The sequence below is a fragment of the Sinohyriopsis cumingii genome, chromosome 6 (assembly GCF_028554795.1).
Source record: "Sinohyriopsis cumingii isolate HCF-2022 chromosome 6, ASM2855479v2, whole genome shotgun sequence".
Lineage (NCBI taxonomy): Eukaryota > Metazoa > Mollusca > Bivalvia > Unionida > Unionidae > Sinohyriopsis > Sinohyriopsis cumingii.
The window spans coordinates 158,186,902-158,209,025 of NC_142966.1; the positions used below are offsets into that span (position 1 = coordinate 158,186,902).

General features: G+C 35.7%; 1 protein-coding gene across 7 annotated transcripts in view; it reads right to left on the reverse strand.

Annotated features, from left to right (window-relative positions):
• The window catches only part of LOC149798369 (uncharacterized), a 153,611-nt gene extending 149,077 nt beyond the window's left edge, over positions 1 to 4,534 (reverse strand). For all 7 annotated transcript variants that reach the window (XM_089963513.1, XM_089963516.1, XM_089963510.1 and 4 more), the window contains exon 1: positions 4,257 to 4,534. The gene's annotated coding sequence lies outside the window, so the exon portion shown is untranslated. The remainder of the gene's footprint in view (positions 1 to 4,256) is intronic.
• Between the last annotated feature and the right edge of the window lie 17,590 nt (positions 4,535 to 22,124).

Genomic DNA, 22,124 nt, shown 5'->3' on the forward strand with positions numbered 1-22,124 from the left:
TTCACAGAGTTTGGTAATGATAGACTCTGGACAACTTAAGTTATTTTGTGGGAACAAAATAGGGAAAAGATAAATCGACAGACGACATCATAACATGACAGGCTCCACAATGTGGCAGGCCAATATAAACTGCAGGAAACACTTAATCCAGCACTAACAATGCAGCACTGGAAACTCCAGAAATGAAACATGTGGGATTAACTTAAAACTAAGTTAGTTTCAAACAAAGTAATCAACTGATAGAACAAACTTCTTGCAGAATAGGTAAACAATAAAGACGTCATTCTACTTGAGCATGCCATGTGCAAAACTAATAATAAGTGTTTAGAAAACTTTACTTTCATGTTTTAGATTGCTTAATGAAAAACTCATTCTTTTAGTGAGCTCTGAATGATAAAAAAGCGATACAATGTGTGTTCAGTTTAAGTCCAATCATAAGGTCAGTAGAGTAATTTTAAAATTTAAAACGTGATGATCCATGATAGCATTAGAAGAGGAGGAAAAAATATGAGCCAATTACAAAATTTGTTGATATTTTCAAGATGCCATGTGTTGTCAACAATTACAACATGCAATATGACCTAAAAATACCTTATGAATGAAAAGGTAAAATGAAGAAAATATAACAGAAAACTGACAGAATTTACCACTTTCCATATTTTTTAGTATGTGCAGTTGCTTTATTTGAGTGCCAATGCCTTCTCCATCAAAAAATATTAAAAACAGGCTATACTGGAGTTTTACAAATTTTAAAAACTGAAAAGGATAGTGATGAGCATTGTTGAGGAAAAGGTAAACAGAAGATATCAATCAACTTGAGCATGCCCAGTACAAAACTTGCAATAAGTGTTAAGTAAACTTTACTTCCATATTTGAGAGTATTATCAAATTCGACTTTTGAAAACTCATTCTTTAAGTGCTATCATTAAGTGTATATGATAAATAATAATAATAATAAGAAGAAGAATAATAATAATAATGTGGACTTAGTACAATAACTAATCTTTAGAAGCTCTAAGTGCTTTACAATATTATATAACAAATCAAAACATATACAACGACAAGATGACAAACACAAATTCCACCAAAATAAAATAAAATGATGTTAGGTTTGCTTGGATGTCATGCATTAGTTGGGTTCTATTTATCATATGAAGGTTTCTCTAAGTAGCAAACAGAAATGGAGGGTTAGGGACAGATACGTTGAGCAGGTATCACACTGGGCTTCGCCAATGTCGCAAATTGCAATTTTTTTCACCTTACTGGCGACAAAATATACCATCTGGAGATTTTTTGGCAACAACATTTATGGCTGTTAAAAAGTGTATATACAGTCTTGGGTTTGGAGTGGAGAAACTCAAAGACACCATGACAGGAAGTCACAAACTTTGATATGAAATTCCACTGGAATCTATTGTTACATAAACAAATCCTTTTTTCATATTGACAAACCACCCTAACACAGCGTTGTTATATCATAATCTGCTTAAGCTGATGTTTGGCCTCAGTACTCCATGTATATGCCAAAAATATAACTAAAATATTTCTGCTACAATTGACCACCTCTGAAGGTGGGAATGGGAACAACTACAATCGACTGGATGATCATGGCATTATCTTTTCTTTTCAAAAAGTGTACAAGAAAAACTAGTTTTGCTGAAACTTCAAAAGAATACTGATTCCCTCTGAAGCACCAATCGTTCTGCATATACTAAGCAAATGGGGAAAAAATCTGTCTCAATGTTCTGCAATTATTTGATGCTGCCGCAGCAATAACAAACAGACATTTGTTTGGCCCTTCAAAGAGCGCCTTTAGTGGTGCTTTCAATAACACATGTACCTTAATCAAAGCAAGCCGAAGACCTTTGTTCAAAGGAAGTCAGCAGCAAACTTAAATAAAAGCATTTTTTCATTTTTCATTGTGATTGGAACATATTTATAATACCATGAAAGTTTTCTGTTTGCAACAAAAAGGTTCATGCTTACGACTGCTACCAATGGCAGTGTAAAACCCAAATTAGAGTTCCAATATTTTGAAACAATAGATATCTGGATGTCAAATTAAATGAAGGTGGGACATCTCGCAAGAATGTTAAACTTTTTAATCTGTTCACATGTTTTCATTCCCTTATAAATATCCTCATGCCCTTGACAGCCTCCGAGCATCATGGTAATTGTCTCTGGCTGACCAAAATCAAGGCCAATTTAAGTACATGTACATGTAGTATATAAACAATTATACAGCCATGTGCTGCTAGGATAATGAATATCAGTGAATTGTTTCATGCAACATGTTTGCTGACAATGGGATATAGATCAAATGAGGACTACTATATATATATATATATATATATATATATATATATATATATATATATATATATATATATATATATATATATATATATATATATATATATATATATATATATATATGTATATATATACACACATACATACATACATACATATATGTTGTATTTTCTAACTGGATTTGACTGATAAATGAATTTTCTAATATAATCTAATACTCAAATTCATGAATTTTTCATATACATGTACATTATTTAACACATTGTGGAGTGTACTTTGCAAATGTATATTGTCAATATAGAAGTTTATTTCAGATTAGTTGTCTTCATTTGATCAAAATTTCCATTGTTTTCTTTTATTTTTTATCTCTTTGTGTAAATCCTAGTCACTGACAACACGTCACCTCAAAAATTTCATTTGAATGCAAAAATTTTAATTATTTTCAGCCCCCCCCATCTAAATATCCACTTATCTTGACAATATTACCTTTGTCCCGAGGGTATTGACATAAAAGAATAGTACTGTATTATGAAAATAGGCAACAAAATATTGACATTGGCAATTTTTGGGGCAACAACTTTAAGTTTTAAAGCCAGAGCCAACCCTGGCTGAGATGGCATGTGACACAGATGTGATATGCAAGTACATCGGATATCAGTGAAGACTTTTGAATATTATCATTAGGTATATAAAGAATCCATTGTAAAATGTGCCTATGTTTATGGGTGAGTTGACTGTTTGAGATTCAAAATGTAAATAGTATCCAGGAGTTTTTATGTGTATGGATTTCCAGGCAGTCAAAGTGAAAATTAAAATGTCAAAGAATAATCAGGTTGCCACCTGTGAAATTTCCATACTAAAGGATGTTAAAAAAAACTGTTCCAAAAAAAAAGATTCACTCAGCTTGTTTTATCAACTAGGAGGAGGGTGGCAGAGGCAAAAAAAAGGACTGATTTTTTCCATTGTGAGTGAAGCTTGGACCAGTTTAAATGATGTGTGTTTGAATTTGACAGTTGTAGTGTAGTTAAGATGGTGAATTATGATACAATGTTGTGTGTTCAGTTTAAGTTCAATCAAAGGATTAGTCAAGTAAATTTAAAATTCAAAAAGTAATGATTCATGATATCATTAGACGAGGAAGACATAATGAGCCAATTACAAAATTTGTCTATATTCTCTACAAGCAGTGTGCTGTCAAACATTCCAAAAGATTTGACCCAAAAATATCTGATAAATGAAAACATAAAATGCAAAGAAAACTCTTTGACACATTTTTGCATTATCTGTAAAAGCAGCAAGTCTCTCTGTAGCTTTTTGAAAACTTGTGTTCATCATCACATATCCCCATAAGTGTATTCAGTATATCAACAAAACAATGCCTGCCTTTACCACTTTCCATATATTTTAGTATGTGGATTTAATGCTTTCTCCCTCAAAAAATATTAAAAACAGGCTATGTTGGATTTTTACAAATTTTAAAAAAGTGAAAAAGAGCACTTTTCAAATGGTTGAAATTTGTTGCTTAATCTGCATATACAAGAAAATTTAAATTACAATTTACCAGGACAAGAAACAACCACTTTCAAGTGACTGAATTTCACCAAAAACGGCCAATAAAGGCAACAAATTTTAAGAAGCATTTGATGAAATTCGCACAAATATGTAATCCCAGAAACAAAATCATACTCTTTAAACCCTATAACCTTAGAAGAGAAAATGGAATCACTGAAAGTCATTTACTGCTATATAACACCCTACGCCAGAACTCAGAACTTCTTCCCCAAATAATTTGATTGTACACGAATGATGAATAATGTAGTTAATTTGATTTTGTATATATAATTATTCCATAATAAACACAACGGCAGACTCCATCATATTATTGTTGTCTAAATCTGAATGAATCTGAGGACACAAGGCATGTGAATTTGTGTTGACCTTACCGTGTAAACAGAAGTGTTCACATTTGTCATGCTATACTGTATAAACGTTATAGTAAATCCTGCCGTCACCATCCGTATAACGTTCTCTCGATCAAACTGAAAACACTGTCAGATCCTCTGTACGGATTGTACCCCTCATTTCCTGTTTTGTAAACAATATTGGATCTTCTTCAGTTCAAACTTTCAATCAACTTTCACTACATTCAATTTTGTACACTAAACTTCGATCAACTTCAGATAAAATTTGATAGCAGACCACCATGAAGAATTTCCTTGCCAACATACCCACAATCCTTAGAAACATTGGAGACTGTTTATTACTCCATTGTTGAAGAGCTAATCTTTAGTAATCGTGCATGAGTATTTTCCCTTATTTCGTAATTGTAGGCCTGTTGTTGTGTTTTTTTCCTCTCTGTACCAAGTCTGACTCTGGTCCTAATTTCGAAACTTGACTTCGTTCGTTTATATCAAATCTAAGCCTAACGAAAAGGAATATTTACTCTGCTAAGAAAAAATTTAATATCAAAATGTTGAGAATTTCATAAAATCCGCAAAAGTAATTCCAGATGAAAAGACAAAGCCTGTTCCAACGTGGTTTTAAGAGATTTTCCCGGCGATTTTGTTCTTGTTTGTTTGTTGCGATGGGGTTTTTTTGTGAGAATGGTAGGGGCAGTGGTGATCTGTGTGTATTACAGTAGAGGGATGTGTGTGTATCCGAAATGGCTCTTCTTGTGTAGGTAAACTAAGAATCATTTCCTTTTCAATTTCGCCGGAATGTAAGTAGTTAGTTTGCTTCAAAACACAACAATTTGTCGATTTAATATAGTAGGTACGTAATGAGAGTGTGAGACTGTGTCTTAAATTAAAAATAGTTTAATCTTTTGACATAACAATTAAAATTAAAAATGGTGCACTTATTAATTAAAATCACCACACTCTCGTTACCTTCCTACTTGAAATCCGCTCTCATCCTATCGGACTTTTCGAACCATTCTACGTAAATGGATGCAGAGGGCAACATAAACGATGGAGCGATATGCTACATTGTTATAAACTTAACAGTTGTCAGAAAGGTCATTGAAACAGTCAGTGAGTTTAACTTAAAGCAACAATCTCTGTCTGAAGAGGCAATCTTGGTATACAAGTTTGGGTAGGTGGGTGGTCAAATCAAATAATACAAAATATCATTCAGGAGAATACAGATTTTGATTTCTCGATTTCAAACGTCAAAACAGGATATCCCACAGTCCTTCAGAAAAGATGGAGATATGCATTTAATGATGATAACGTTGCAATAAGTAGTTTCAACCCTCGTAGCAAGAAGATAACACATTGCAGACGAGGAACCCTTAAATTACATACATCACGTTAATACGTGCACGACTTTGTATTCATCTATATGCACAGTGCAATTCAAAGACCTATTTAGCAATTCAAAGACATATTCAACAATTTGTAATCGTTCATATTTCGAAAGGCCTGAAGAAATATAGCAAATTGTTAAAAATAAAAGTACCTGTTTTAGACGAGCTACATGTTAATACAATTGGTCAACTGTAATGTATTCGGATCTTTTTATACCGTTGTCAAAGGCCTACATTGTATGGTAAATAAAGCATTATTACAATGTTCATTAAACAAATATCAGACAACTGTGGGAATAAATTAAACTGGACAAACGGCAAAAACAAAGTAGAAAAAGAATTAAAAGAAAGGTTTAATGAGTAATCTACCTACGCACTAAACAAGTTATACTATTTCCAAACAGAAAGATCTATGTAAGTCACATGGATCTGAAAAGACAACAATGAGTGCAAATAAAGATTGATGGTGGTGTCATCTTAGAATAACCTTGGTCCGAAAAAGTGAAGAAAAAAAATGGAAACTGTTTTTTTAGATATGTTCAACGGAATAAAGTATGAAGAGATGCAGTTTGATGAGGGAAAATATTCTACACATGAATGCTAATATACTTTTTTAAAAAAAGGATTCACCTAGAGCAGGTGGAGTATAAGAAGGCATCAAAGGAGGGGTGGAGTAGGCGAAATTGAGAAGCAAGGAAGGTTGTGGAGTAGGAAAACTGTTAAATTAGTTACTGCAATCCCTGTAACAATCGCTACTATTGTTACACCCTTTTCTTTAAACATTTGTTTCAGTCTTTCATCAAATGATAGTATTTGTATGATTTATAAATTGATTTTCCCATTGATTTTTCTTAAATTGATACCCAGCTCTATTAGATATCAAAGTATTTGAGCTTTTACGATTCCTACCCTTTTGAAGTACTCTTGCAGACAAGCATTTTTGTTTGGATTTTTCTCTTTGCTTATGTCCCGCTCGTCAATGTGTTTCGCAAATTTCAGCATCAAGTCTCATTAACTCTGTATTTGATTTGACAACTTTCACAGCAATTAAAACGTCCCAAAGTATATTTCCCCTTGACTAGCAAGTAATTGCTCCACTGCAGGTGTAAGATCTTCCACAGATGGGTACACAGGCAGTACATATTTACAGTGAAGCAAAACACAAACATTACAGTGACAACGGTAACAGCAAATTAAACGACAATACGATAGTTGACACAAAGGTATTTCAGAACTCAGCAAACTGGTAGGCAGGTGGCACATATTTACAATAAATCACGTATAACTATTACATTGTCAAAGGTAACAGTAGATCAAAAGACAACAGTAAATAACATGTAAATATACAACTTTTTTAACGTATGTACACATACAACACATCATAGAAAGGAATACACTTAACTTAAGTAGTGAGCACTTTAATTTTTTGGGTTAAAAATATGTACAACAGCCGATTAAAAGACATCAGATGGAATGCAGCTAAAGGCGTACATTGAATAAGTACAATTTATAAATGAAGCGTTATGGATGCATGCCTTACTTCCGATTTTCTCGCTGAAGAAGGTAACGTTAAAGATAAAATGACGCCGACTGCGAAACAGTGAGACAAATCATCATTTACAGTGAGGTGAAGACCATGTTGTCTGAATCAGCCTGCTAATTCCGAAAGAGAGTCAAAACCTGGTCCGTGAGTTGTTTTTCGCAAAGGATTCATTTACTATTCATGCGATCATTTGAGGTCCGAACAAAGTGTTACATGCTTTTATCGATTTCGTACAAATAATGAATTGGCAAGCTAACTCCTGTTTCGATTCCATCCCACAAGCCACCATCTTTTAGAAGTGGCTGTCATCAGAGAAATATAAATTTTACAATGGACAAAGGGCTCACCAACTTAAATCCTAAAGAGTCCACTATGTGGCTACGATGAATATGAGGTACTGGTCATGATGATTATGATGATGATTATGACGATGTTTATAGTGGCGTGGTGATAACCGCAGTCAGAGCCGTAGAGAGTGATCACGAGCATTGGGGTAAGAAACGCCCGGGCCTGTCCTAGTTCTTGTTCAAACAATATTTTTCTTTTATAAAATTTAAAAGTGTTGTTCGGCCCAGGCCCCGATGATATATCCCCAGCCCCCCCCCCCCACACACACACCTTGTCGGCCCTGATTGCAATACTACAACCACTACATCAGTTTCTTCCTCGCATGATACTGCTGGTAAGTGTTGATGGTAGTGGTGGAGATGAGGATGAGGAGAGGATGTAATTTGACGAATGCAGATGAGAAAAATTATTTTTTATTATTTAATTTGTATTATTTGAAAATTATCTGTATTTTTTTTATAAACGTCTGTACCGCCAGTGTACAATACTAATATCAAACTGGACAATTACGTATTAGAAAGTTATAGTGCTTTTGCATAAAAGGAAATGTGCATGTGGCGCAATTGAAGAACGCTTTGTTCAATATGCGCGGGAAATGTAAGAAGTCGAATTGTGTCAGAAAATCTTGAAATAGTAGTAAATTAGTTCTTCTTTATCTAGAGCATTCTCCCAAAATTTGATTTTGATTCCTAACGCTCTTTGAAAGATATTAAGCGGAAAAGAAAGTGACTGACGGATGGATATGAATAACATTATGTTCCTTCCAAAGGACATGATTGGACGTAGAAATATAAAATTATACTTCGATGTACTGTGATGGAAAGGTTGTTGGACATACCTCTATGACACTTTGATGTACTGCGACTTAAGTTTTAATATGTGTTATTAAAAAGGGAAAATTAATTTCCCATAGTAAAATATAATAATTTCTGAAACGCAATAAATGAAATATAAATACGAAGACAAAACTCTTTAATAAAAAAAGGTGGGGACCATTTTTATTGTTGTTGTTGTTGTTATCTTTCTTTTGTTTTCTAATTTACCTCTGAAGTCCAGGAAAATAAATTTACCAGCGGAGTTAGCAGTCTGTGGACAAGTGCACCTCTAAGTAAGGTCGATCTGTACACTCTGTAACCCAAATTACATCCAACAATCGTGCACAAAAATAAAGTGAATAAAAAGTTATACTAACAATACCTAAAATATAAAAATACTTTTTTCTTTCAAAATGACAATGTAATCAGTGAGGAAAATCTGTGAAATCCCAATTCCCCCGTCCAAAATCAAATAAGAAACAGTAGAGTGCAACCTTAAGCATTATGCGGGCGCTCTTCAGATAGTATGAACTTCTGAGAGAATGACAAGTCGTCACTGGTGTAAGGTACAGTAGTTGGCATTTGCAACATGCACAGTGGAGAGAATGTTGGCTTAAGGGCCATCTATTTAATACTGGCAAGGCCTAACCCCTCTCCCCACACTGTATACAAGGGTTACCTTTTTACCCACCCACCCTACCTGCGTATGTACTATGGACGCCCCAACCCCAATTCTATAGAACGGCCTATATTTCATCCACGCAGAAACGATAAAGGATTAATAATATTAAAGTGTTTAATGAATAAGATAGTCCACCGACGTTGAATGTCTGGCTGCATCAAAGAAATAAGCAGCGTAACTTTAAATTTTTTGCCTTGTGTCCGCTAAAATTCAAGCGCCGAGTCGAACAGGTTACGTAGTAGACAAGTTATTATCGAGGCCCCCTCCCCCCCCCCCCCCCCGTTTTCTATGAGTACGTACATTATTAGTAGACACCCCACCCCCCTCCATACGCAAGGGTATGCATTTGGGTTAACCCAACCCACCCCCTCCATGCGTACGTACTAAATGGACGGCCCCTTACCTCTATGTTACTTTCATGTACTTTAACTTGAATATCCATGGATATTGTACTTTTGGAAACTATACATGAACGAAGAACACTGGTAACTAAAACGGCTTCTCCCTTGTGCTCACAGATTCAGTTTTAAAAAAATCAACCCAACGTACACTATCTTTAGCAGTTATTAAAGAGGGTAAATTAATTTTTCCAGACTTGACAATACTAGCTTTAAAGTGCAATGAATATATAAAAATTATCGGCTCCTTTCTTTTTTCTTTTATTTCTTTTTTTCTTTTCTTTTTTTGTTACAATTACCTCTGAGGTCCAGAAAGTGAAAATGACCAAGCAGAGCTAGCATTTTGTTTCGAGCGATGTATATATTTGAAGTAAGGCCAAGATGTATACTCCATAACCCATAGTTTTTCTCTCTACCGCGCCGTGGGGAGTGGGGTTGGGTTTAAGGGTGAAATTACAATTTTCATCTTAACAGCAGCAACTGCACGTTTACATGTCACACCGGGGTTCTTAAACACGCGTCCAGTGGAGTTATTTCCTGCAACCACACCTAGAATTTATAAATTAATTAATAATGCAATTATTTTCTTCACGGCCAGCCAGCTTTAATTTACAATTTTTTATTTATTTTTGTGTTTTTTTTTTTTTTTTGTTACATCGTTTACTTGTGTCCAACATTTCAACTGGCTACTCTTATATGAGCCTCACTCGCTGTATGAAAAGGTTTGTGCTAGTCTTCATGTGTACCTCACGGTGATTTAAGTTTGAGACCCTAGTGTTACACACAGGGACGTCACTTAAACTTTTTTTTCGGAGGGAGGGAGCATAACTTGATTAATGCAAATATTAGAGAGATAGTAATAGCAGGGACGCCAATTTTTTTCGAGGAGAGGGGCAAAATTGATGGGCTTGTTAATTTTCTTATATAGGCTACAGCAATTTTACAGCACATGCGCCCAAATGACACCCTGGTTACAGAGTCTGTTTCTTACACTATTACAGGTGACAAAGCCGCATGCATATTTGCCTATAAGATTCCAGAGATGGACGGCCCGTGCGCTGCTCGTGATCTTTACTGCTAACATTGCACAAATAGTAAACTCTAAGTACTCGACAGCAGTCGCTGATAATGCAATTGATGGTATGCTTAACCGGTTTAGTCCCTACCTACATTTTTGGTTGACTGCAATTTAGCAAGCTCTCCATCCGTCTAGTTTTGTAGTTTTGTTGTGAAACAAGAGTGTGGAAACTGCAGAAACAATTATGGAAAATAATAAAGAAAGTATTTTTTCCAACTTTACCTGTGATTTTGAGCTAAATGATGCTGATTCCAGTTGAGTTTTTACGATGGTCTTGTAGTTCAGAATTTGTCGTTCCTGGTGTGTTCTTTGTCTATTAACACATTCATATGAAAATAGCAAATATTTAAGTGGAAAATAATTTAATTAATATTTTTAGAACTACAAGGGGTAGGGAAGACCACGATCTCTTACATACCCTCTCCCATGATAAATTTACTGGAGATCACACAAGAATAAGTGGTTTCGAAAGTCAATGTAGATGTGTCAAACACCTTCAAATAATGTTATATTTATTCTCATTAATAACATAAAAAATCTGCTGTCCATCACATTTGCTCATGGAAGGAAACATGCAGTTGAACCAACACCGCAGGAACCACTCAACACTTGTAGTCGCTTTACAAAACTGTCTTAGCTCCGGAAAGGTCTGTCAGAGGTGCATAAGAGTTATCGCAAATGGAGTTGCTTCACTTGTTGACCTTTGTATACTGTGTCAATGTTAACTGCAGCCAAATCTACAGCATGTACTGTAACACCATGGATGATTTTATTATAGATGCTTGTGTTCTGTGTGAGTGTGAGTGTGAAAGCCATGCATATGATAAACTCAAGGTGATAATTACTTCATACATTCCTGTACAAGAACATGTATATGTAAAATTTCTGCTGTTTTCATGGATAATAACATAAAAATTATGTCTATAAATGTTAGAAGCCTGCAAGGTTCAGTTTTTAAACGAAGGGACATTTTCCACTGGGTAAAACAAAATAATGTATCTATAGTATGCTTGCAAGAAACTCATAGTACAAAGAACGATGAAATATATTGGGCAGCTGAATGGGGATACAAATGTATATTTAGCCATTGCTCATGTGATAGTGCTGGGGTTGCAATATTTTTTAGAAATACTTTTGAATTTATAATTAATATAGAAAGATGTGACAGTCAAGGGAGATTTATTATTTTAGATATTACAATTAACCCTCGTGATTTTGTATGGTTATAATGATGACAATCCTAGCTTTTTTAGAAAGTTACAGGAGGAGATCTTATTTTTTGAGAACTCATCAATTATAATGTGCGGAGACTGGAATACTGTTCAAGACTTAAATTTGGATACTTATAATATTTTACATGACAAACACCAACAGTCTAGGGCAGCGATTCAAGACCTGACAAATGAATTGGAATTAACTGATCCCTGGCGAAATTACAATCAAGACTTAAAGATATATACCTGGAGGAAAAAATCTCCCTTGAAACAAAGTAGATTAGATTACTTTCTTGTATCAGATGACATTAATATGAATAGAGCTGATGCGTGTATCTTACCAGACTAATCATTCAGCTATTGTTTTGAGTGTGGCGTTTTCAACGTGTCCAAGGGGAAAAGGATATTGGAAATTTAATGCCCAACTGTTGAGGAACATTGAGTTTACTGATTTGGCCAAAAAGTGTATAAATGACACTGTAGATGAATATTATGTAGGGAGAAATAAAGATGACTATCTCCACGTTTCTCTTTCCTGTTATGAGCAAATGTTCATTGAAATTTTTAAAATGAAAATATTATATGAAACTATATGTTATTCTGTTAGGAAAAAAGAGAGAAACGGGAAAAATTAAAGAAAATTGAGCAGGAAATAATAGAAATTCAAGGGGGACTGTCGAATAACATAGATGGGGAAATTCTTGAAAATTTAGAGAAAGAAAAGAAGAATTCGAGGAATCTAGGAAAAAATTATATTGAAGGTGTTAAATTAACATCGAAAGCTAGATGATATGAATTTGAGGGGAAAAGCACAAACTACTTTGTTAATCTTGAAAAAAGAAACTATGTAAATAAGACAATAAAGGAAATTATTTTAGATGATGGGACAAATATAGCTGACCAAATAGATATTTTAGAAGCTCAAAAACAGTTTTATATGGAATTGTACAACAGTAGAATTGCTTAGTTTGATGATGAGGCTACTAATAAAACTCGAAATAGATTTTTTAATCACAATATTAAACTTAATCAAGAGGAAAGAGAACCATGCGAGGGTCTGCTTACAATCAATGAACTCGGTATGTCTTTAAAACTGATGGAAAATGGAAAAAGTCCTGGCTCGGATGGATTCATTGTAGAATTCTATACATTCTTTTAGAAGTCTCTTGGGGGATCAATAAACGACGAATATACTGTAGGAAAACCTTCAGATTTTCATACTCAAGGAGTCATCACATGTCTACCAAAGGAAGAAAAAGACAGAAGATATTTTAAAAACTGGAGACCTATATCACTTTTAAATATTGACTATAAGATTGCTTCGGGAACCATTGCAACTAGGATTAAAAAGGTTCTTCCATCAATAATCAGTGATACTCAAAATGGATATATGAAGGGTAGATTCACTAGAGAAAATACCAGGCTATTATACGATATCATGGACCAACTTGAGAATGAAAACAGATATGGTTTATTATTGTTAATAGACTTTGAAAAAGCCTTTGACTCGATTAAATGGATCTTTGTGGAAGAAGTTTTACAATCTTTTAACTTTGGTGATTCCGTTTGTAAGTGGTTTAAACTGTTTTGTAATGACTCTAAAAGTTGTGTTATAAATAATGGGCATATGTCATCCCTTTTTTTTAAGACATGAAAGAGGATGTCGTCAAGGAGATCCCTTTGCACCTTATTTTTTTATCATTGGGTTTGAGATTTTAGCTATAACTTTAAAGCAAACTATGGATGTACGGGGACTGATCTTTGACGCCGGTGAATATAAATTGGGTCAGTATGCCGATGACGCTTTTATTCTTCTTGATGGATCTCAACTTTCTCTTGAAGCAACTATGAATATCTTGCAAGTTTTTTTTCTAATGAAAGAATATGTCCCGAGATGGGCCTAATTTGGTCCTCTTCTAACTTTACACTCCTTGACACAGAATTTTCTCCAGATTTACAACAAATGTTGGAAATTAATTATATGAAGAAACTAACAAAGGCAAAGCGAATACTGGCAAGCTGGAGTCAAAGACATCTGTCAATAGTTGGTAAAGTAATTGTTGTAAAAACGCTTGTTCTGCCCATATTCATACATCTTTTTTTCAGCACTTCCAAACCCATCAGCAAAAGTAAAAGCAGAACTAAATCGCACATTATTTAAGTTTGTATGGGGTGAAAAAGTAGAGAGAATAAAACGTGATATACTAGTTTCCCCAGAAAGCGAGGGAGGACTAAATATGATATACATATTTTCATTCATTAGGTATATTAAGATAAGATAGGTTAAAAGATTGCTGGAAAAGGAAAATGGAACGTGGCAGAACTTAGTCAATACAGCTATACTCAGAAATAAAAAGGATATTTGGATTTTAGGGAGAAGGAAATTAGAAGAATTTAGTAAGTTCATTAAAAACAGTTTTTGGAGAGATGTAATTTTGGCAGTATATACATGGAGAGAGGAACCGCAAAGTCCTAACGAGTATCTGTCCATGAGTATTTTAAATTTTGTTCTCCCTAAAATGTCATATCAATACAAATCCTGGACAGAAGCCGGTTTTGAAATTCTGAATGGTCATGGTAATTTAATACCTTTTGAAATAATAAAAAAAAAAATAAAAGCAATGATTTGTTGAAATACTTCTTCTTAATATCTAAAATTCCAAAAGCAATGAAAGACGCCATAACAAAAAAACACTTAGTACATAATAATTTTGATAAGCAGGAGGATCAAATAATGAACTTGCAAAAACAAAATTCACTCAAGTTTGTTTACAAAGATCTTTTTAAAAAAAGCTAAAAGGCAACACACTACGAAGCAAGAAACTTGGATGCAAGTATTTAATAAAAATATAAGTAGTGAGGAGTGGTCTGAGATTTATAGCTGGGCGAAATGCTGTACCAAGGATACCAAGTTGATCTCTTTTGACTTTAAATTAATCCATAGAATAATCGCTAATAATGATTGTCTGAAAAGAATTAACATATCAGATGACAACAAATGTACTTTCTGTAAGATTGAAAATGAAAGTATTGAGCATCTCTTTCATGCCTGCAGTATTACTTCACATTTTTGGTACCGTTTTATTGAAGTTTTTGCACCTTTTTGCCCAAATATTGTACATTTGTCCAAAAAAGAAACTTTCTTAGGAAGTGAACAACTGGACAGTTTGTGTAATTTCCTGCTTATTTTGGCAAAATATTATATTTATACTTGCAGATTCGATATGAAAAATCCTTCTATTTTTGCATTTAAGCAAATAGTTGCAATGCATAAGAACACTGATAAAAACACTGCCAAGGTAGATATAAAAAAAAAAAAAAAATTTCTTCAAAAATGGACCTTAATAATGAACATGTAACTTGTCTCTGACTTGATGGTAAACAGGAACAAAATACTGTAATATCACAAAGTCCATGTCACCTAGATTGTGTGCCATATGCATGTGTGTATGTGTGTGTTTTCTTTTTCTGTAGATTATATTTATTATCCCTAGATTATCTGATAACCAGAAATGTTTGATTGTAAGGTGACCTTGGGATGGTTCACGGACCCAGTGGTCAACCTGTTACAGGGTTAGTAATAAATAAAAAAAAATAAAAAAATAAAAATTATTTATAAAAAAACAAACACTTGTAGTCACATTGTTTGAGGAACTCATTTGTCGTCGGCCACATCTTAAAACAGCATTTAAGCGCTTTTCACGTCAATCACAGCTATTAAAATATACGTGAAGAAGCGCCTCCTGATACGGAAACAGCAGCCCTAGATCTGTTCTGGTCAAAATTAGAAACCATCAGTTTTAACACCGACCTTGGAAAGGAAGAAAGAAAGATGCTTCTAAAAATGACAAATAACGTTTGTCTTGTTATTATTGGGTTGTCTCCTCTCTTCAATCTTAGAAGAATGCATAACCACCTTTATATATTGCTCTCACAACCCTTGTGCTAATTCAATCAAAGTATCGTGAACAATAACAAATATAGTGCAATTACAGTACCGGCTCATTCTTTCTTATAATTTACCTTAAAGTCCAGGAAGTGAAAAAGATGACCAAGTGGGGCTAACGGTGCTTTGATAGGTATACCAAGTAAAGTCGATATGTGTTCTTTATAAATCAAATTATGCCCCTCAACCATCGCCAAACAAAGAGAATTAAAATGTTAGCAATAGCTAAGATATGCAAGGTCTTTAATTTTAAAACACACACACCCCGCCAAACATTCAGGATAACCAGTAAGGAAAACCCAGGAAATTTGTTTTATTTAAAAATTAAACCCTATGCAAAGTACAAAACTGTAGAGAGCATCCTAACCCTTTTGTGAAGTGTCGAATTTTGAATTGTATTGAACCATAAAGTTGAATGCATTGAGCATTAAAATTTTATCACATTTAAGCCAGAAAAGTCTTTTTGAAGGGTCACTTTGACCTTTCTTCTTTATCCCCCCCCCCCGTGTCAGTGTTAAAACTTGAAAGGCTAGCATTTATGACCCAGTGAGATTTGACCAGGGAATTGCAACACTGTCCTAAGAAAGTAAACATTTGAGCTACCAACCATAACTGCTTGATAGAAACCCATGTCAAATTGTCATTTTCAAAGTGAAATTGATATCCACCTTAGTTCACAGATTCTAGTCTGTCTAGAATCTGACAGAAGAAATGATTATCTTGGGATGATTTAGGAACCGCTGCTTACGATTGGTGAGAGTAAACTAAGGCGCACACCTTGAAATTAGTGTGAATTTAAAATGACGACCTTGGTCAAAATTCTTTAGTCTTAAAATTCCTGAGAGAGAGAGAGAGAGAGAGAGAGTAGTTTTAGTCCGAGGAAGCTTTTCTCATTAAACATGAAAAGGGGACCAGGTGGCCATCTTTTAAGAAAAGACTTGGTTTAGTGCTAGGACGCACAATTTCTGAAAGAGGTCAACATTAAGGTAAGCAATTTTAATTGTCCGGGTAATTTTCTATTTTTGATTGTTTGTTTTATTTAAATTTGTTTGAATGACTAGGATCCATATTATGTATCGTTTATTTAATTTCATGAAAATATGTTGATGCTAGAGTTGTTATGCAATTTATCTCTTTAGTTTTACAGTTACTAGTTCATTGCTAGTACTGACTATTGAATGCTATCAAGTTTTCATATGTGTAGGATTTCATAGAGTTATAAGGGGCCCCAATTGGCCCAGTGGTCTAACGCGCTCTCCGTTACGGATCACTGCCATCTCACCTCTGTCTGCGTGGGTTCGAGTCTAGGATTCAGCAGTAGTATATGGGGATCTTATAGGGTCTATGGGATTTATCATTACAGACCCCCTTGGGAACATATAGGGTCTATGTAAATTTAACATGGAGAAAAATCGTGGGAACATATAGGGTCTATGGGAATTAACATGGCCAAAAACCCTGGGACAATATAGGGTCTATGTAAATTTAACATGGAGAAAAATCGTGGGAACATATAGGGTCTATGGGAATTAACATGGCCAAAAACCCTGGGACAATATAGGGTCTATGTAAATTTAACATGGACATAAACCCTTGGGACTGTATAGGGTCTATGTAAAATTGAAACAGGGAGGGTCTCTATTTTTTTTTAAAAAAATAAAATAAAAAAAGGGGTAGGCAATTCAAAGACTATCTCTTTTCGAGAAATATGGCTGGCCCTGAAAAGGGCCTTTGGGTTTTCTTCTTCTTCTTCTTCTTCTTCTTCTAATTTCTTCTTTTCCTCCACCAAGTTCTTATTTTATCTCCTACACTCTTCTTCTCTTTCTTTTTTTTCTTCTCCTCCTCTTCTTTCTTCTTCTCTTCCTCCTCTTCTTTCTTCCTCTTTTCATTTTCTTCTTCTTTTTCAATCTTTTCGTTCCATTTGCGTATTCTTATTCTTTCCTCTTCATCCTCCTTCTCCTCCTTGATCTCTTTCATGACACCACTAATCTTGTCCTTTGCTTTCCTTAAGTTATTAATTTCCATCTTCACACGATGGGGACTATAGGAATAATGGTCTTCAACCAGTCTTAATAGCATCTGTTCCATTATTCCTAAGTTGTCTAAAACGTCTTGCAAGGTTTGAATTTTGTCGATTTGGTTTGACGCCATCTTCTTTTTATTCTTTGCAGAATGGTTTGAACAACGAACACTGTGGGTTATTATAGTGAAAGCGCGGACGTGATGGAAAACATCCCCCTAAAAAACATAAAATCGATCTTACCTAGATCATGACCCAACAACGCGCGAACGTGAAGGAAAACATCCCCACTTTTCTCATTTCATATAATATAACCCAAACTATACTCTCCACATACGCTAAGAAACAATAAAGAAACCCATAATCTACTATTCACACAAACTTACTTTATTAGTTACTAACACAAACACACAATCACATACACTCCCACTATCAATAAAGAGTTAGTGTTTATTTTCACACTACTCTACCTACACACATTGGCAAATCGATCGTTATTTCTTTTCTAGAGTATTGGGTAGCCCTGAAAAGGGCTGTTTTGTTTGGAACTTCATGGACACTTGGTTAATGGTGGCACCTTCCAGGCCTGGCGCCACATACACATCTTATCCCCCAGTTACTTTTTACCTTTTGGGGGGAGAGAGCAGAGGCAGGATATGTCGCTTCAGAATCCCAATTTTCGCTCTCTGGGATTTTGAAATTTCTTCTCTCCTTTTCCTCCTCCTCTTCTTTGTTTCTTCTTTCCTCTTTATATCTTCTTTCTTCTTCTTCTTTATATCTTCTCTCCTCCTCTTCTTTGTTTCTTCTTTCCTCCTCTCTTATCCTTCCCTCCTCGACAATGGCTTCCGCGGCCAGTTCATTTAATATGCGCCTGGCATATTCCAGATGCACATGAAGCTCCAACAGTTTCTCAAGTCTCGTGTTCATTTTTTGGTGTTGATCAATCAACAAGGGTAGCTGGACTGCCGAACGAGTTTCAATTTATACTGAAAGCGCGGACGTGAAGGAAAACATCCCCCTAATAACATAAAATTCATCTTACCTAGATCATGACCGAAAAAAACAACAACGCGCGGACCTAAAAGAAACACTCACTCACTTTTTATGCTACCCATCACTATTTTAAATTTTTTTATAAATCACTTTAATAGACTATCCACATACGCAAAGCAATTCAATCTAACTCCAAATATACACCTCAAACACTAAGAAAAGATATCATTTTAATCTACTATCCACACCAACTTACTTGAGCTCTTACAAACACAAACACATACACTTTCACTATCAATAAAGAGTTAGTGTTTATTTTCACACTACTCTACCTACACACACACATTGGCAAATCGATCGTTACTTCTTTTCTAGAGTATTGGGGTAGCCCTGAAAAGGGCTGTTTTTTTTGTTTGCTATGGCATTCTTTTTTAGTTTCTAAGAATGCGATGTCCTCTGAGGATAGACTTTCTGGCGATAGGTCTGCTTCTTCGGAAAGAGAAGAAGAACTCTTTGGTGTCGATACGACAATCGACAAAGCCTCTGTCAGCTTCAGGTTGTTGCTGCTGTTGCTGTTGTTGCTGCTGTTGCTGCTGTCTCTGAAGTCTGTACTTCTCCGTCCATTCTTCTTTTTCCCTGTTCACTTCTTCTCTGAAGAGCTCTTCTATCAGGTCTTCAGTGATTTTTAACATTCTCACATTCTCTATTTCTTCTGGCTTCGGTATCAGACTGTGTCTGACCCTATGCAAATTCACGTAGGCTTCGTTGAGCTTAGCTAGTTTGGAGCACATCTTCTTAGGAGGATGAGTCGACAATGGATGGCTAGACTGGAAACAACCCCGGTTCTTATAGTGAAAGCGCGGACGTGAAGGAAAACATCCCCCACACGATTTTCGATTCGCAACGTTCAGTGATTGTCATGAGAGGGATAGTAAGAAATGAAAGAGCATCAATTCAACATTCTTATAGCTAAACAAAAGACAAAAGCATTTTTTCAAAACACAACATTTTTTATTCAAAAATCACTTAACACTAAACAACAACTCTAACATTTTTAACAATAATCCAACACTATAACATCAAACCATATTTTTTCAAATCACTAACATTTTTTTCTCAATCTACTTTAAACAGGGCTGACAACGTTGTGAATGAAATTGTGATTTCCACTGTTGGAAATCATTAGGCCATTGATGGACACTACGTTTCCTAGCTTGAGACAAAAGATAAGCATAATGGTCACAAAACCATCGATCTACTTTCACATCGTTTCTAGCAGAAGAACGAGGATCGAAATGAGTCACTAAATGTTCTAAGGAATAGCCCAGGCTGCGATGATGCAGAAAATACACACAGTACTGTCCACACACCAAGGAATCTGTGCCTTGTAATTTCACATTATTGAATCGGGTGGTTTGAGCATTTCTTCTCATAAAGTCGATGATATCGTCTTCCAAAGGGGGCAATCCGTACGAATCAAAATATTCCACACAGCCTTCTTGAGGAAAGTAGACGGCTACCCAGTGGGTTCCTGGGAGATGACTGTCGTCCGTGTTGATTACGTAAGCTTGATGGTCTTTAGGTTTGCGATGAGGGAGTTCATCTTTAGCACAGACGACAGGATTCCAAGAAGCCGTATACGAACTGTGGTTCAAAAGGTAATAAAGTTCCCAGGTATCCATTGATTTGTGTTTTTTCTTCTTCACAGGTAATAATAAGTCGTCAATTCGATCCTGACTTTTTGCTTGAAAATGTCTGACGAATAAACGGTTATTCGTTCTGTTTCCTCACTCTGATTCAGGAGAGCTTCGATACGATGGATCTCTTGAGTGGTTAATGGTGGACAAGAATGCTCACGCAAGTCTTTATACTACTGGTGCAACACGTCCTTGTTTGAGATGAGACTCCAAGCTTCGTCCAGATACTCGTCCAATTTTTCTTCTTGACTTAACATCAGGCATTTATCGTGTTGAATTTGACTGGGATGATCGTTTTGACATCCATAGCAATTTTTCTTGATCAATTCCGTCATTTTGTCGACCAAGTGTTTGGCAAAACAGGAGACTAAATGGGCTTCTTGTTCTGGCCATCTTGACTTCATCATGACAACTTCTTCGTCTTTGTCTTGGGATCCTTCTTCCACGGTCTCCTCACATTCCGTCTCCAAAGTTTCTCCACTTTGTAAAGAGGGATAACAGTCTTCCATGGTTTCTAATAATCTAGAATGACTTCTCTCAAACTGTTGATTTCTATGGTATTATCAAATTCTGCATACAGGATGACGTTCAACGTTACATCATCTTCAGGAGTTCGGTTTCCAAACTGAATTTCCACACGAATCTGGCCGGATTTTATAGGGTGGAAATGTCCCTCGTCGCTGCCTTGGTCTGGAGTGAAATCGAAAGCCCACAAAGCATAGCCTCCGTCATAATCGTCGTACGTAATACCGTGACTGGTGTTGGTTCCTAACTGACCCGTGGCTTCGTACAGGGACAAGTACGATCTCAAGTAATTCTTCTTCTCAAAGTCGGGTTCGAAAGGTCGGGTACACAAGGACTTGCCATCACGACTGACTTCGATTTTCTTCACGTTGAAGTGATGAAAGTTGAAAGGATTTTTAGTGAAGGCTCCGTTGAAGGCTTCATTCGAGACCATGCCAACGATCAAACGTTTGGGTAGCTGTCCTTGGAACAGATGATCTTCGATCATGGATTTCTGTCCCCTAGGAATAGTGAAAGTTTTCACTTCCACGCGTCGTATGGGATACTTGGCGGTCGTTCTGCTCAACGTCTGACTGATGTCGTTACCTACTTTAGGTAACACTTCCACACGGCGTACGTAGAGTCTGGCTTCTTCGATTTTGGTTTTGTAATCGGCACTGTCAGCTATTAAATGGAAAGCGGTACTGCTACGATTCAGTCTCAGGCGAACATCCACCCCGTTCAGCAAATATTTTTCTTGCAACCACATGTCCAAATGCAAACGATCCATCAGTTCTAAACTTTGGTTGACTCCCATGATTCTCTTTCTTCGTTCTACAAATCCCTCATTGGTGGTTGTTTTTGATTTGGGGTCAGCTTCAAGACCTGTTTTATCAAATTCGCCCGCTTCGTCAGGTTCCCATAGCACGCAAGCATTGAGATGACTATCCTTGGCATCTATTCCGTACGTCAAGAGATTTTCCAGGTAGGCACGGTAAGGGTAAGTATCCATGCTGCTACTGACTAGTTTGTTATTCAAGTACAAGTCCACTGAGCTGAACAAGGAATGCATGAAATTGTTGACGGGAGCTACTGGCTCAGTGTCTATAGCATTTCCATCCTTATCTAGAACTTTGACTTTCAAGTACAAGTAACTGCTATTCAGATCGATGTAATCTTCGGGTTGTCCTTTGATTTCAAACTCGATGGGAGCGGAATCGGCCAATGAGGAGACGGGATGAAATTCCACCCACTGGGATTCTTGCA